The 18,219-nt window shown below is 44.4% G+C and overlaps 1 protein-coding gene across 5 annotated transcripts in view; it reads left to right on the top strand.

The window, feature by feature from the left end:
• The window catches only part of LOC134957968 (flavin-containing monooxygenase 5-like), a 183,537-nt gene that overhangs the window by 144,524 nt on the left and 20,794 nt on the right, over positions 1–18,219 (top strand). The gene's annotated exons all lie outside the window — the stretch shown is intronic.

Genomic DNA, 18,219 nt, shown 5'->3' with positions numbered 1-18,219 from the left:
CTGCAATAAAACCTTGCAGACTTTGCGCCCAATTGTGGATTACCGCGGGTGTGCACACTACCGATACCCACAGTAGCTCATTTTTATCTTCTTAGAAAACCCTGCAGCATGAGGGAAAAAAAAGATACTTACCATTCTGGCAGTCAATGGTGGTTTCTGCAGCTCCCAGTGATTTTTGCCATCATCTTCTCACTGGAGAAGGGGGATGCTTAGATTTTTTTTTTTTTTTTTTGGGGGGGGGAGGCAGCTGGGAGGTGGCTGCTGGTAGATGTAGTTGTATCAGGTAAGTACTTTGGGAATGTGGTTGTAGGTGCAGGTGTCGGCGGACGTACCTGGATTCTTCACCCGGGATCACCTCTCGGACTGGATCACACTATTGGAACCCTAGGCAGAGGGACAAGGAACCCCAACCCTGGAGGACCCAACACATAAGTCTACCACACGTTAGGATGGTGACATAATTTATTATTCGGGAATAAACTAGTCACCGCTGTAAATTAAACTTTGGTTTAAGTTTCAATATGAGTACAAGTTACCACAAGTTATCACAAACAATTAGGTATCCTATAACTGATGAGCTGACAGAATATGCATAACATTAAACAGCAGAAAAGATTACAATACAAGTAAGTTGATAAGGCACTGTATCATAGACTAACGTTCGTTGTAAAGCTAAAAAAAATATTCCTTTAGATTTTTTTCCTTATGTCCACTGGGTAACAGTCTGTGCACCCTTCCAGCTCAGTTCTACAGTCTGTGCACCCTTCCAGCTCAGTTCTAGTACTAATACCCAGCTACCAAGGAGTTAGTGGTGCATAGCGAACAGTAAGCACGAAGTAGTAATAAGTCATACAGTTTGATTGTAAAGGCAGAGGTTGGCCTGCCAGCAGAGATGAAATGGCTGTTAAACCAGAGATGATGCGAATCAGTTACTTGATAAACAGCTTACATGCAAAATGAGAGTTATGGGTGGTGGTTGAAAGCAGCAGTCAATGGCAGAAATGCTTGGTTAAGCAGGAACAGTGTGTGCATCGGTAGCCCTTAATAGTTCTTCACCGCAGTCTCTCAGACCCCAGCTTGTGTCTTTGGCTGTGAATATTTGTTCCTCTATTTCTGTAACTGTAACGCTGTCAGGGTTCACTTTTACTTATTCTTGGGGAGAAGTAAAATACTCAAACAGTTTTCTGAGATAAAAGTTGCGGTAATATGGAGCTGGATCCCTCTTGCTGTCCCCTGATGGGTTTCTCCCTCAATAGAGTGAGTCATTAACTGGGTTTGGTAATATCCTAATATGTTCGGCTAATAACAGGATTTGATTAGCCCGCATTACTGGGCTTAGAAGTCCTTCAATACAACTTAGTGTACTGTTCTTGGTATTGCCTGAAACCCGCTTACACTGTATTATGTAAATTATGGTGTATTTACTTCAGTCTCCAGCTGCAAATTACATGTTCCGTGTATAAGAGTTACTACTACAGTTCCCTCATCAACTATGGGAACAGGGCACCCACTGCAGCTCTCCACTAAAAGTCTCCCACCTGATACTGCACATCAGTTTTGTGTAACCCGGAACTCCACACCTCACACACTCCTGCACTGTCCTTGTCAGCTTGATAGTGGCGGCTCCCTCCGGTTCAATGGCCGGTCAGCGGTATGGCTCGCCTCAGCACCCACTGCGCTCCTCATAGCCTCTTAGTCTCCTCAGGATGCTTCTCCCGTAGTCAGGTGCATGTTAGCAGCAGTGCTCGGTCTCCAGCTCCGGTCACCTCAGCTGGATCTCCACAGCGCGGTTCTTCACAGCAGCCCCCTCGCACCAACCACGCTTCCTCAGCTTCCCACTCTCCATACGGCCAATCCAAAGGCCCGTTCCTTCCCGCTCTGTAAATGTCAGGGGGTCAGCCAATCACAGGGTACTTTTCTCCCTGCTCTCTGGCCGTGACAGTTGGGCTTCTCTGCTTCTAGGCTTTACTCCCCTGGGTCCTAGTGGCCTCCATGTCCGCTCCTGCTGACATCACTAACAGTTGGGGGATAGTTGCCTAATGTAGTGCTGCATTGAAAGCATCAATATGCACGGGCCTGTGCTGCAGTGGGGCACCCCAGGATAGTGGGGTGCCACATATATTCCTCCACTTGAAGGTTGTGTGTCCTCACGCAAAAGCAACAGTTATGTACAATGTCCCGGCAGTCTTTCTCATGGCAACATACACAACAGCTAACTTTAAACTTGGATGTCCATATACTTTGTTATGTAGTCCTTCATACATTACTTAAGAGTTCAATTGGCATGAATACAAAGTACATCAAGAATGCAATTTTTACAATCACAAGGTAAGTATGTATACAGTGAACACATACACATTTATTCCCTATACCTTAGGGGCAAGACACCTTGGGTGCTTCTTTCTGACCGCAGGGTCAGGTACATCACTGACAGATTGCTCACCAGCATGACTGGGAACACTTAGATTCTCACCAGGCCTGGGTACTGGCTGCTCTAGGGTGATCACCCCTGATGGATGGGAAGGAACTGAGCCACACATGAAGAGAAAGTAGCTCTATGGGGCATGTAGTGGGACACCCATTGAAGGTCTACATCCCTCTGGCCACAGGTACATCCTCTCGCTGGGATTCAGACACCTTGGCCATACATCTTTTAATCTGGTCACGAGGTACTGTGCTGATGGGACCATCTTTTCCTTTTTGAATTCTGTAGGCATACAGGCCATCAGTAGGGACTCCCACCACAATGTATGGGGTATCCTCCCACATGGAATCAAGCTTACTCAAATGGTGGATTTTCTTTTTCCATAAGCAATCTTCCAGTTGCAGGGGCGTAGCATGGGCATTGCTGTTATAGCCCATCTCTTGACGCTGATGTGACGCTTCCATGCACTGATCAACTATTTCTCGTGCAGATTCAATACGGTGTTGGTGCTCCCGCACCCAATCATTCTGTGGAATCACTGGCTCAGACACTTCAGGAGTCAGTTTGAGGTCCTTCGGAAGCTTTCCTTGATGTCCAAACATAAGGTAGTAAGGGGTGAAGCCAGTGGAACAATGCTCAGTATTGTTTTACAGGTAGGTCAACTCGTGCAGCTGTGTTGGCCATTGTGAGCGTTTCTCAGTGAACAGCCTTCACAGAATGTTGATGACCGTCTGATTCGCTCTCTCACACAGTCCATTACACTGAGAGTGATAGGTCGTCGTCCTCGGCTTCCAACATCCATATATGGTGCACAACTCCTGAAACAGCTGCGACTCATATGCTGGGCCTTGGTCGGTTAAGATCCGATCGGGGTACCCATAGGGCCTGGCAAAGTTCTTGAGGAATACTTCCACGGTGGTCTTAGCAGTCAAGTCATGAACAGGGACCACGACCAGGAACTTGTTATAGTAATCGGTCATTGTTAAGGCATACTGGTACCCACTAGGACTGGGTTCGAGTTTTACATGGTCCAGGGCCACAAGCTCCAATGGCCGATGGCTTTTGATGGGACACAGTGGATCCTTTTGGCTGGCTTTTGGCCTCCTCTTCAGGTTGCAGGCCACGCAACCACGGCACCACTGCTCGAGATCCTCTCTCATGCTGACCCAGAAATACCTTCTCCTCAAGGTGGCTTCCATTTTCTGGGGGCCAACGTGACCGGACTGATTGTGATAAGCAGTCAGCAGGAAGTGGGCTTGTTGTCTGGGCACCACAGTTTGTACGATGGTCTGGTTCGTACTGGGATTGGTACTGGTTCGGACCACTAGTCCATGCTTAACGCTGATATGGTCTCGGTGTCGTAGCAGTTTGACCAACTCGGGATTGGCAATGGCTCTCTGGATCTGGGTCAGTCGACTCTTCCGACGTAGGTGGCCCATCAACTCTTGCATCACTGGGCTCTCATGTTGCACTTTCACCCATTTGAACCCTAAGTTGACACAGGGCGGGCTATCAGGACTTGCATCAGACGTGGCGGCAACAGGCTCAGAAGTGATGATGCGGTATCTCTTCCTTTGTGGCTTGAAAGTTGGGGTCTCTACATTTTCAGAACAATCCTTCTCCTCTTCAGCTATGTCATCAGTGGGCAGGTGGGACAAGTTATTGGCATTCCCATTAGATTTTCTACTCTGGTAGACTACCATGTAGTGGAAGCCAGCGAGATGGGACATCCACCACTGTTCAAGAGCTTGCAGGCAGGCTGTAGACCAGTGTGCCAACGGGTTAGTGTCTGCCACAATCTCAAAATGTGTGGCGGCCAAGTAGCTTTTGAATTTCTCGGTTACAGCCCAGACAAGGGCAATAAGCTCCAACTTGAAGGCCGAGTAATTATCCCAATTCTGTTCAGTCTTCTTCAGACCCCGGCTGACGTATGCAATGACTCTCTCTCGGCCATCCTGCTCCTGGGATAGTATGGCTCCTAGGCCACAGTGACTGGCATCGGTATACAGCTTGAAAGGCTTCCCATAGTCTGAGGCACTGCTATTAGCTAATCCAATCAATGATGCCTTCAGCTGATCAAAGCAGGTCTTTTGTGCCTCTCTTCACTCGACTCTGGACGCACTTCTCCGCTCTTGACCCGACTTGCCTCGTAGCAGCTCATGTAACAGGGTAGTCATTTTTGCAGAGTTTTCAATGAAGCACCTGTAGTAGCCAACAAAGTCCCAGAAGTTTTGGACATCCTTCACTGTCCTCGGTACACGCCAATCCCTCAAAAAACATGGATCTTCTCTTGATCTGGCTTTACACCCTTGGCACTGATGATGTGCCTGAGGTATTGCACTTTTGGCTTCAATAGATGACACTTCGATGGCTTTAACTTCAGCCCGCATTTGGTAAACTGGGTGAACACCTCATCCAAGTGCTGGAGGTGCTACTCATAGTTCCTGGAGTAGATGATATCATCCAGGTAAAGCAGGAAGGTGGCTGGGGCATTGCAGAGCCCAAACGGTATCCTTTAAAACTCGAAGAGACCTATTGGCATTGTGAACGCAGTCTTCTCCCTGTCCTTCAGAGCAATCAGGATTTGCCAGTACCAGCTTGTGAGGTCAAGATTGGAGAAGTATGTTACCGTCTTCAACACCGTCAGAGATTCCTCTATTTTCGGCAGCGGATAGGTGTCCTTGTGAGTCACTGCATTCAACTTCCGATAGTCCACACAAAAGTGCAAACTGCAATTCGTTTTCTTCACTATAACCAGGGGGGTGTCCCATGAGCTGTGGCTTTCACGAATCACACCGGCATCCTTCATCTCAGAGATCATGTTGCATACAGGTTGGTACATACCCGGTGGCAATAGTCTCTGCCATTCCTTAATGGGAGGACTGTTCCCGGTGTGGATGTGGTGGTACACCCCTCTGCTTTTTTGAGGTCGGATGGGTACTGACTGAAGGCCTGGGCATTCTTTACCACCTGAAACACGCCCTGGTGCCTTTCCTCAGGGGTGTCAGAATCGCCATTTAGGATCTCCTCCCACCACGGGGTTTCATCTGCAGCAGCCTTTTACCCTGTCGTAACCCTCTGCTGGACCACCAGCACACTCATCCCCATCACGTCTTGAAAGTCCACTTGAATCACTTTAGCCACCGGGCAATGCTTTAACAGCCGAATAGGAAAACTGTGTGTGTTCAAGACACGGATTGGAACACTTCCATGTTCCACCTTTGCCAAGGTCCTTGCCACCGCAAATGGTTGTTGTCCATCGGTATCGCAGAATTCAATCATTGCCTCATAGTCCTGCCCACCTGGTTCGATCCTTGCCTTGCACCACACGACATGTTCGGAGTTGGGTAGGAGAATTACAGGTCGATGATCAGCTACTCTGGTCTTGCCCTCTTCTGCCCCTCAAACAGCCATACTGTCTGCTGCAACACCTTCCGTTCCTGCGGGGATGAAGATCGCATCTCGAACTGGAGAGCCTCCACCAACTCATCGGGACAATTCTTTAGGACATTCATCACAAGTATCATGGGAGGTAGGTGTCCACTATTTGCTGTAGTCACCAGACATCCTTGCTGCTTAACCTAGCCTTGCTGATCATTAAAGTTCCATGGCTACTGGGAGGCCAACTTATCTGTTCTCCATTGCTAGCCAAAGCTGGAGCCATGTGTTTGGTGGCATCACAATCATTCTTTGGCCCCAATGCCGTTGAAACTCTGCAAGTTGAATCGTAGTCACTTGAGACCCAGTATCTAGAAGAGCTGGCATTTCAACTCTGTTAACCCAAATCTTCAAGTGAGGGCACTGTCCAACATATCAAGTCCACCATTCCTGCATCGATGGACCTATTGGCGAGGTTCCTCCCGGTGGTCGGTCCCTTGCCTCGGGATCTCATTGTTTAAATCCTCACTCTGGCATCATCTTTCTATGTGACCGCTCTGATGGCACCATCTACATATCGGCTGCCCCAGTGAATCGAACTGGTCTGTAGGGTGTTGGCCTGAAGTTCTTGGTAAATCCCATTGCGACATATTTCTTCCTCCCCGATCTTAGTGCCAACTGCTGCATCTTACGCTCTGTTGGTTCTGTTGAAGTGCTTTTAGTTGTCGACCCATGGCTGACCAGGACCTCGTCTTGGGCCAGGGCAGATCAGGACTGCTAGGTAACAGTGCCCTTGGCGGTCTGATGTATACATCACATGGGCTGTGGGACATCCTCATGCCCTTCATCGGACAGGCAGTTGAATGAGAGGTCACCTCCTGGTCTCACCCAGTCCCCTCCGAAAGCATCCATCGTCTCTTTAAATTTGGTGCAAATGCACCCAACATTCTGCCCCTTCCACAGCTTCAGCTGCGTACGAGTGGCGTCTCCTCTTGCTCCCTTAATAAAGAGGTCATTAAGGATCTTATCTTTTTGCAGTCCTTAATTTGGGTCCAGAGCCATCATAGTTGCATCACCTCGTGCAGCCCCAGAGTGAAGTCCCTCAATGACTCATGAGGTTTCTGTTTCCAGGCATATAGTAGTTCTTTGAGCTTGGCGACTGTCCATGAGTCAAAGGTGGTCCTCTATTTTTCCCATATGCCCTCAACAGTTGCTCTCTGGTAATTCTCCCAGGATTTCACCTTGTGCAGAGCAGATCCTTTCAGTTGGGCAATCAGTATCACCACCTGCTGTGCTTCAGGTATTAACTTTGAAGTCTCTGAAGGTACTCATTCCAGGGAAGCTGTCATCTCCGGAATACGCCAATACCTATGGAGCCCCATGTAATATGGCATAGTGATTGGTGATGACATTGCTGCTGGCAGAGACAGAAAAATAAAGAAATGAGTACTACCTCAACTGCGCACAGCTTAAAAAGTCCACTCAGATGTCTAACACAATCCGACCGGAACGTGTCAGTCTTTAAAAAGATAGGAGGTAATCTTCCAATCTTTTTCCCTTTTAGTCCGTTAGATAAAGGAAATCCCTCAAGGTGGGTTCAACGTTCCTCAAAAGAGAAAATGAAAGCACACTATCGTGTAGTACGTCCCAGATGTTAAGTTGACAGGTCAATCTAGCTTTCATGGTTGATTGTGCTGATTCCTACCGTACTCGCGTCTAATTCTGATCAGTTTTCACACATAAAGGTATCTTTATAGGTCCAAACCTCTTCTAACTGGGCAGAAATGTTGTTCACACTTTCTGGATTTCTCCCAGAGTGGTGTCCCAATGTGAAAGAATAATGGGGAAAAGAGAGCCCGAATTACTACACCACAGTGGAATCCACTCCACCAATCCCACTGACAGCGAATGAAATAGGCTAGCATACCATACTTACACTCCAAGAGTGTTGAATAAGCCCATAAAGGTATCTTTAACAGTTATTCACAATCGGACAAATCAATAAATGTCAGAAAATAGAAGGGCAGGCGTACCCCACTTAGTCGTCTGACTTGCAATAGGCCCGTAGCAGTTTCTATCACCACTTCCTTTCCAAGAAGTGTAACTCCAATAATCGAGTACTTCCAATCTTGGTATAATGAAATATGTATCAAGAGTGGAAGTAGGTAAAAAGGAATTTTTATTGTAACATTAAAATAAAAATCAATCGGGCAAAAACCCTAATGGACCATCCAGAAGTTGTTTAACACAATCAAAAAGGATAAGATAGATCCGGATTACCTCACCTATTGAAATGGATATCTGGAAGATCCGCAGGAAGTTTATAGCCCTCACACCAACGCGTTTCGACCGTGGTCTTTGTCAAGGTGTATGCTGAGGGCAACTAAACATCATCAGCTTATACCCACTCACAGGAAGTGTGTAACAATGTGGGAGGGGTCAGGCCAATCCTTATTCACTGATAAAATAACATGAATTAATATGATTTAAAAAAGTGGTTAACCTATTGTATATAGAAAGTGCCCCTTCTATATTCTAGGGATGTGTTTTAAGATAAAAGTGTGTACTTTATAAACCTTAATTAACTTAATTACTAGTGCTGTGCGTTCCACCTAGCGCTGGTGGAACGCACAGCTTCCGCCGGAAGTAGATGTACGTCCGGACCCGGGATCTGGCGTGCGTTCCACATACCTCCGTGGAACGCACGACTTCTGCCGGGGTGACGCGGCCTGGAAGTGCCGCTGCGCTGTTAGCGGCTAGGGGAGGAGGTGTGTGCCGGGTGTATGTCTCATCACATGCGTTCCACTTGACTTAGGTGGAACGCATGTAAGGGCGGAAGTGGTGCGCTATAGTGGGGATTGAATTATAACCATCCCACATTATTAAACATGTTTGGCAGTGACATGTACAAAGTAACTCATAAAAACAATACATTATAGCAAGAATATCATAAATAAGAAACGATATTGAATAGATATAAGGGAAGTACATAAATAGGCAAAAGTAAAAACAAATACAGTATAAAATGCAATATGAAAACAATACAATACGATAACAGTACACCGAGGATGTTTATGTAGTGGTCCTCCATATTGTCAGGGGAAATATTGTATACATAGAACCACATGGTATAGGGGAGATATTAGATAAATATATGGAAAATAAATATAAGAATAAAAATGTTCAAAAATAAAAAGTGCAATATAATGCGATGATAGTGTACCGAGGATGTTGATGTGATGGTCCTCCAATGGTGTCATAGAAAATCATTGTTGTAAAACAACACACTAACTGAGGATGGTTATGGGAGATAGGAGTACTTCTAATGATTAGATTATATAAATACACAGATGGTGCAGAACAATTACAGGGAGTATCTTTTAACACCTAAAAATATGCACGGATTTGTGCGGGGAGAATGTAGGAACAGGAGCTGGAAACCAAGGGATGGGAGAAAAAACGTAAATAGGCCTGGGAGATTTTTCTAAGGTCTATTTCGATTTACTAAGGTGCATGTTCCCAAATGGATTTTTACAGGAACCATTTGATTTCGAAGTCAAGGTTCATGCCTCTAGGTTATAATGTTCCTAAATTAAAAATGGTCCTCATCTCAGTCCTCGCTAATCTCTCTTCGATGTCTGTCTCTCTCCAATTTTTCAGAGCCAGTTGTATTCCACAGAATAACACAATCTCTGAAGGTTTTCACATATGATCTTTTTTGAAGCGTGATGAAATTCTATGGGTTTCCAAGCCCTTCTTAATGTTTCTCAGATGTTCGCTCATCCGTTCTTTTAATTTCCGTGTTGTTCTGCCAACATATTGTTTGTTGCAAGCACATTGGACCAGATACACAACATTCTTGCTGTCGCAAGTGATGAAGTCCTTGATCTCAAAATTTCTCTTATTGGTAGTGGATGTGTAGCAAGTGATGGTGGAATTATTGCTCTTACAGTTCCTACACATTTGACACATACCGCATCTGTAGAATCCCTTAGATTGGATGCTTCTGAGGCTTTTCGGTGCTTCTACTACGCTTCTGACCACCTTTTTCCTAATATTGTCTACTTTCCGGTAGACAAATCACGTTTTTTCTGTAAGATAGTTTTTAATTATGGGGTCTTTGAGGAGTAGGTCCCAGTTCTTCTTGAGAAGTCATTCCACCTCCTTATGTTGACTGCTGAATTTGGTTATGAACATGATCTTTCTCTCTTCTTCATTCCTGGTTCCTGGATGTTCCTTAGGTCTCAACATGAGGCTTCTATCTGTGGTTTCGTATTCTTGATAGGGTATGTCCAAATGCATCCTATTGTAACCTTTTCCTTTGAACTGCTTCATGAGGTTACTTGATTGTTCCTTGTAGTCCTTGAGTTTGGAACAGTTTTTTCGTAATCTGTGGAACTGACTTTTCGGTACAGATGTGAGCCAATTAGGATGATGGTTGCTAGAGGATGGAATGTACGAGTTGCAGTCTGTAGGTTTGATGTATGTACGTGTATTAAGTTGGTGGTCTTCAATAAATATCGGTAAATCCAAGAAATGGACAGATTCCTGACTAATCTCGAAGGTGAGTTGGATGTTTTTACTGTTGTCATTAAGATATTGACAGAATTCAGAGTCCCAGAATCCCCTTTCCAAATGAAGATGTCATCAGTGTATCTTTTCCATAGCACCAGGTCCACCCCAAATTCATGGCCACTGAATATGGAGTTTTCTTCCCAGTGTGCCATAAACAGAATGGCATAACTTGGGGCAAACCTGGTGCCCATAGCTGTACCGTGTTGTTGTAGGTAGTAAGTATCATTCAACCAGAAAAAATTTAAACTGCATAATCAAAATAGGAGGAGTAAAAAGAAAAAACAGACTCCAGTCGTGGAAGAAAAACATAAAGAATTTATGAAGATTTACAACTTAAGTAATCACATGCTCACGATGGAGGAAGAAAACGTCCTTAAAAGAGATTTTGAGATCAAGGACTTCATACTTGCGACAGCAAGAATGTCGTGTATCTGGTCCAATGTGCTTGCAACAAACAATATGTTAGCAGAACCACGCGGAAATTAAAAGAACGGATGAGTGAACATCTGAGGAACATTAAGAAGGGCTTTGAAACCCATGGAATTTCATTACACTTCAAAAAAGATCATATGTGAAAACCTTCAGAGATTGTGTTATTCTGTGGAATACAACTGGCTCCGAAAAATTGGAAAGACCGACATCGAAGAGAGATTAGCGAGGACTGAGATGAGGACCATTTTTAATTTAGGAACATTACAACCTAGAGGCATGAACCTTGACTTCGAAATCAAATGATTCCTGTAAAAATCCATTTGGGAACATGCGCCTTAGTAATTCAAAATAGACCTTAGAAAAATCTCCCAGGCCTATTTAAATTTTTTCTCCCATCCCTTGGTTTCCAGCTCCTGTTCCTACATTCTTCCCACACAAATCCGTGCATATTTTTAGGTGTTAAAAGATACTCCCTGTAATTGTTCTGCACCATCTGTTTATTTATATAATCTAATCATTAGAAGTACTCCTATCTCCCATAACCATCCTCAGTTAGTGTGTTTTACAAAAATTCTTTTCTATGACAACTTGGAGGACCATCACATTAACATCCTCGGTACACTATCATTGCATTATATTGCACTTTTTATTTTTGTACATTTTTATTCTTATATTTATTTATTTTCCATATATTTATCTAATATCTCCCCTATACCATGTGGTTCTATGTATACAATATTTCCCTGGACAATATGGAGGACCACTACATAAACATCCTTGGTGTACTGTTATTGTATTGTATTGTTTTCATATTGCATTTTATACTGTATTTGTTTTTACTTTTTCCTATTTATGTACTTCCCTTATATCTATTCAATATTGTTTCTTATTTATGATATTCTTGCTATAATGTATTGTTTTTAAGAATTACTTTGTACATGTCACTGCCAAACATGTTTAATAATGTGGGATGGCACCACTTCCGCCCTTACATGCGTTCCACCTAAGTCAAGTGGAACGCATGTGATGAGACATATACCCGGCACACACCTCCTCCCCTAGCCGCTAACAGTGCAGCGGCACTTCTGGGCCGCGTCACCCCGGCGGAAGTCATGCGTTCCACGGAGGAAACTGCTACGGGCCTATTGCAAGTCAGACGACTGTAAGTGGGGTACGCCTGCCCTTCTATTTGCTGACATTTATTGATTTGTCTGATTGTGAATAACTGTTAAAGATACCTTTTATGTGCTTATTCAACACTCTTGGAGTGTAAGTATGGTATGCTAGCCTATTTCCTTCGCTGTCAGTGGGATTGGTGGAGTGGATTCCACTGTGGTGTAGTAATTCGGGCTATCTTTTCCCCATTATTCTTTCACGTTGGGACACCACTCTGGGAGAAATCCATAAAGTGTGAGCAACATTTCCGCCCAGTTAGAAGAGGTTTGGACCTATAAAGATACCTTTATGTGTGGAAAGTAACTGATCAGAATTAGACGTGAGTACGGTACGAATCAGCACAATCAACCATGAAAGCTAGATTGACCTGTCAACTTAACATCTAGGATGTACTACACGATAGTGTTCTTTCATTTTCTCTTTTGAGGAACATTGGACCCACCTTAAGGGATTTCCTTTACCTAACGGACTAAAGGGAAAAAGATTGGAAGATTACCTCCTATCTTTTTAAAGACTGACATGTTCCAGATTGTGTAAGACATCTGAGTGGACTTTTTAAGCTGTGCGCAGTTGAGGTAGTACTCATTTCTTTATTTTATGTCCATAATTCCGGGTATTGAGTGACATCCAGGGTCTACACAACTGCAGCCGCCTAGAGCGCAGTGGTTCACTATTTTCATATTTGCTGGCAGAGACGGGTTTGCCTGGCTTGGTCCTTCCTCCTGGCCTGATCCTTCTGCCTGGGCCAGTGCGGGTGATGAGGGCTGTGATTCCAACATCTCACTTCAATCTGATTCGATCCTGTTCGTAGACGCCAAGTTGTATCAGGTAAGTACTGTGGGAATTTGGTTGTAGGTGCAGGTGTCGGCGGACGTACCTGGATTCTTCACCCGGGATCACCTCTCAGACTGGATCGCACTATTGAAACCCTAGGCAGAGGGACAAGGAACCCCAACCCTGGAGGACCCAACACATAAGTCTACCACACATTTGGATGGTGACATAACAATTTATTATTCGGGAATAAACTAGTCACTGCTGTAAATTAAACTTTGGTTAAAGTTTCAATATGAGTACAAGTTACCATTCACCATCAATTAAGAATCCTATAATTGATGAGCTGACAGAATATTCATAACATGAAACAGAAGAAAGGATTACAATACAAGTAAGTTGATAAGGCACTGTATCATAGACTGCCGTTCGTTGTAAAGCTAAAAAAAAAAAGTTCCTTAGAATTGTTCCTAATATTCACCGGGTGACAGTAAACAAGAAGTAGTAATAAGTCATAGAATTTGATTGTAAAGGCAGAGGTTGGCCTGCCAGCAGAGATGAAATGGCGGTTAAACCAGAGATGATGCAAATCAGTTACTTGATTACAGCTTACATGCAAAAGGAGAGTAATGGGAGGTGGTCGAAAGCAGCAGTCAATGGCAGAAACACTTGGTTAAGCAGGAACAGTGGCCCTCATTCCGAGTTGATCGGTCGCAAGGCGAATTTAGCAGAGTTACACACGCTAAGCCGCTGCCTACTGGGAGTGTATCTTAGCATCTTAAAATTGCGACCGATGTATTCGCAATATTGCGCTCACAAACTACTTAGCAGTTTCTGAGTAGCTCCAGACTTACTCTGCCTGTGCGATCAGTTCAGTGCTTGTCGTTCCTGGTTTGACGTCACAAACACACCCAGCGTTCGCCCAACCACTCCCCCGTTTCTCCGGCCACTCCTGCGTTTTTTCCGGAAACGGTAGCGTTTTCAGCCACACTCCCATAAAACGGCCTGTTTCCGCCCAGTAACACCCATTTCCTGTCAATCACATTACGATCGCCGGAGCGATGAAAAAGCCGTGAGTAAAAATACTATCTTCATAGCAAAGATACTTGGCGCAGTCGCAGTGCGAATATTGCGCATGCGCACTAAGCGGAATTTCACTGCAATGCGATTAAAAATACCGAGCGAACGACTCGGAATGAGGGCCAGTGTGTGCATCGGTAGCCCTTAATAATTCCTCACCACAGTCTCTCAGAACCCAGCTTGTGTCTTTTGGCTGTGATTATTTGTTCCCCTATTTCTGTAACTGTAACACTCTCAGGATTCACTATTACTTATTGCTGGGGAGAGGCAAAATACTCAAACAGTTTTCTGAGATAAAAGTCGCGGTAATATGGAGCTGGATCCCTCTTGCTGTCCCCTGATGGGTTTCTCACTATCTCGGTCCCTCAGTAGAGTGAGTTATTAACTGGGTTTGGTAATATCCTAATATGTTCGGTTAATAACTGGATCGGATCACCCCGCACTACTGGGCTCAGAAGTCCTTCAATGCAACTTAGTGTACTTTTCTTGGTACTGCCTGAAGCCCCCCTTGACTGTATTATGTCCATATGGTGTATTTACTTCAGTCTACAACTGCTAATTACATGCTCCGTGTATCAGTTACTACTACAGTTCCCTCGTGTCCACACAGGGCACCCACTGCGGCTCTCCACTAAAAGTCTCCCACCTAACACTGCACCCCAGTTTTGTTTAGTCTGGAACTCCACACCTCACACACTCTTGCACTGTCCTTGTCAGCTTGATAGCGGCGGCTCCCTCCGGTTTAATGGACGGTCAGCGGTATGGCTTGCCTCAGCGCCCACTGCACTCCTCACAGCCTCTTAGTCTCCTCAGGATGCTTCTACCATCAGTCAGGTGCACGCTAGCAGCAGTGCTCGGTCTCCGGTCACCTCAGCTGGATCTCCACAGCGCGGTTCCTCACAGCAGCCCCCTCGCACCAATCACATCTCCTCAGCTTCCCACTCTCCAAACGGCCAATCCAAAGGCCCGTTCCTTCCCGCTCTGTAAATGTCAAGGGGTCAGCCAATCGCTGGGTACTTTTCTCCCTGCTCTCTGGCTGTGACAGTTGGGCTCCTCTGCTTCTAGGCTTCACTCTCCTGGGTCCTAGTGCCCTCCATGTCGGCTACTGCTGACATCACTAAAAGTTAGGGGATAGTTAACCTATGCAGTGCTGCATTGCAAGGCCTCAATATGCAGGGGCTGTGCTACAGTGGGGCACCCCAGGAGAGTGGGGTGCCACATAGAACTCCCTGCTGCCTTGGAGGAGTTTAAACACACACGGTATTCACACACTGATACTTACACATGCACACACACAGTCTATACTTACACACATCGCTACTGCAGAAGACTAGATACAGATGCCGGATGACACAGCTTCGGAAGAGATTCTAAATAACCTTTAATTGCCCCTAATCGCCAGAACAAAAATCGTATGCTTACTAACAAGCTTTTTGGCTTGGGTCTTTTCTTTTGATGTTGTCGAATTTTGAGGTGTGTGATTTGTATACATTTTGGGGTTTTCTCCTCAGAATTTGCACTTGAATGCGTTATAAGTAGTACTATAAAGCCTCAGAAGTTTCATGCCAACACAAAGCAAATCACACCTCAATTTGCACCTCAAATCCCACCATAATCACATCTTAATTCGCACCACAAGTCAACAAAAAGCATCAAAATCCCCAAACGCATTTTTATTGGTTTTGTCTTAATTACACATGTTGATTTTTGGAAGTTGTACATTGGGGTGTGATTTTTGCGTGATTTTGGTGGTGTTTTCATGAGTCGTAGGCAAAAAATGGTTCACACATGTCAACACGCTAAAAAAAAAAGTGCATTTATTTTGTGCATTGAGGTATGACTTTGATGCAATTTTGGTGTGAAGTGGAGCAAATTTTGCCAAGACGATTCTTAGTAAATTTGCTATTTCCATTGATACCAATGTTATTTGGATGATGTTTAGACTGATGGTGATTTGTCGCGATTTGCAGTGTGAAGTTGACTTCCATTCGAATTGGTCCTTAATAAATGTGCGATTAACAAAATCGCTGCTTTTTCACAAAAGCAAACAAAAAAATTGGGCTAAATCGACCTTTAGTTAATTTCCCCCTGCAATTGAATAAGAAACACCTGTGGCTGTGGGAAAAACCCAGCTCATCTCCCACGAGCAATTATATATGCCCCTTTGTGTAGCGATTAGTATTAATGCTGTTATTATTAAATGTTGTAATAGAAACTAGTATTATGAAATAAATGTCAAAATGGATCTAATAAGCATCTGGTTGTTTGTTTAAAAAACTGTCCCAGGTTCCATAATACTAATACTGCTAATATGCTATATGTTTCTTATTGCAATATTTGCATATACTTATCCTAGATACCTGAGGGGAAAAAAAATATTTGCAAACCATGTTACAAAGGTGTTTGCAGCAGTGCTAGAAAGTTTGTGAACATTTTAGAATTTTCTTAATTTCTGCAAAAATGTGTAACTTTGGAACTTTATAATAGATATAAAAATATCTCAATAAATCAAATAAAACAAAAGTATTCATTTGTTGATCAAAATGATCAAACATTAAATTTCTTTATGGAAAAAGTTAGCCTCTAGGATTAAGTATTTGCTGTGACTTCCTTGATAAAACACTTACAGCAATTGACCCAATCACCTGCTTGGAGGAATGTTGGCATATTCTTCCTTACTGAACTGCTTCAACTCTTTGGATTTTCGGGTACAAAAAAAACACCCTACTTGTACATTTCTTTTGGACTAAAGTCTTTGACTTTAGATCTGTTATTCCAAAATGCACAATTTGTTTGTTACATCCATATTTTTGTGTGCCTGTGTGATGGACTTCTGAACACTGACATTAGCCAGTGCCAGAGACACCTGCAGATCCTTTGATGTTACCTTGGGGTTATTTGTGAACCCTGAAATATTATATGCCTTGGAGTGATTTTATTGACTACAGTGCCACCTGAGAAGAGAAACAAGTGTTTTGAATTTTCCCTGTATGTACACGGGCCCTCATTCCGAGTCGTTCGCTCGCAAGGCGATTTTAGCAGAGTTACTCACGCTAAGCCGCCGCCTACTGGGAGTGAATCTTAGCTTCTTAAAATTGCGAACGATGTATTCGCAATATTGCGATTACAAACTACTTAGCAGTTTCAGAGTAGCTTCAGACTTACTCGGCATCTGCGATCAGTTCACTGCTTGTCGTTCCTGGTTTGACGTCACAAACACACCCAGCGTTCGCCCAGACACTCCTCCGTTTCTCCAGCCACTCCCGCGTTTTTTCCGGAAACGGTAGCGTTTTTATCCACACGCCCATAAAACGCCGTGTTTCCGCCCAGTAACACCCATTTCCTGTCAATCACACTACGCTCGCCGGAGCGAAGAAAAAGCAGTGAGTAAAAAAACTATCTTCTTAGCAAAATTACTTGGCACAGTCGCAGTGCGAACATTGCGCATGCGTACTAAGCAGAAAAACGCTGCAATGCGAAGAAAATTACCGAGCGAACGACTCGGAATGAGGGCCACTATCTGTCAGACACTGAATTGGTGAAAGTCAAAAAAATTGTTTCCAGCCTGTTAAGCATAGATAACTCCTTTCCTGATAGTCTCAAATTTCTCCTAAATTTAAGGAATGGCAGTTCACAGATCTGTGGGGGTAATTCAGATCTGATCGCTGGCCTGCGTTTTTTGCTGCCCTGTGCTCAGATAGTCGCTGCCTACAGGGGGTGAGGAAAAGCGCTGCTCAAGTGTGCGATTGCTTCTTTTGCAGAGCTGCACAAAAATCAATTTGTGCAGTCTCTGAGCAGCCCAGAATTTACTCTTCGTGTGCGATGGAATCCTGCTGATCGGGGACGAAGCTGACGTCAGACACCCTCCCTGAAAACGCCTGATCCCGCCTGCATTTTTCCGGACGCTCCTGGAAAACGGTCAGTTGCCATGGACAAACGGCCTCTTCCTGTCAATCACCTTGCGAACGCCCATGCATTCGGATTTTCCGCACCATCCCGTCGCTAGGCGCTGTTGCCTGTTGCTTTTGTGCAACGCTGCACAGCAGCGATCAGATCTGAATTACCCCTTCTATTCTGATGCCCAGACTGTAGTAGTGAAGACTCCAGTTAGTTTTTTATAGAGCAGGGCCACCCAAACTCATAGCAGGTTATCATCTATTGGTTGACACTAATCATCCCCTTAACTGATTATTGTAGGGGATAACATGAGACCTGATTTAAATGTGGTTGGAGGGAGCAGCAATGCTCAGATATGTGAATGCTGCATGAAGCATCTGGTATAAGTAGACATCTCCTGCATGCAGTTGTAAGCCACTGCTGTATCCAAGAACCCAGCAACTGATCACTTGCGACATCATTGGCCAGCTGAGCGACCCATG

This window comes from Pseudophryne corroboree, chromosome 9, assembly GCF_028390025.1.
Source record: "Pseudophryne corroboree isolate aPseCor3 chromosome 9, aPseCor3.hap2, whole genome shotgun sequence".
Classification (NCBI taxonomy): Eukaryota; Metazoa; Chordata; class Amphibia; order Anura; family Myobatrachidae; genus Pseudophryne; species Pseudophryne corroboree.
This window is presented reverse-complemented; position numbering and strand designations above follow the sequence as displayed.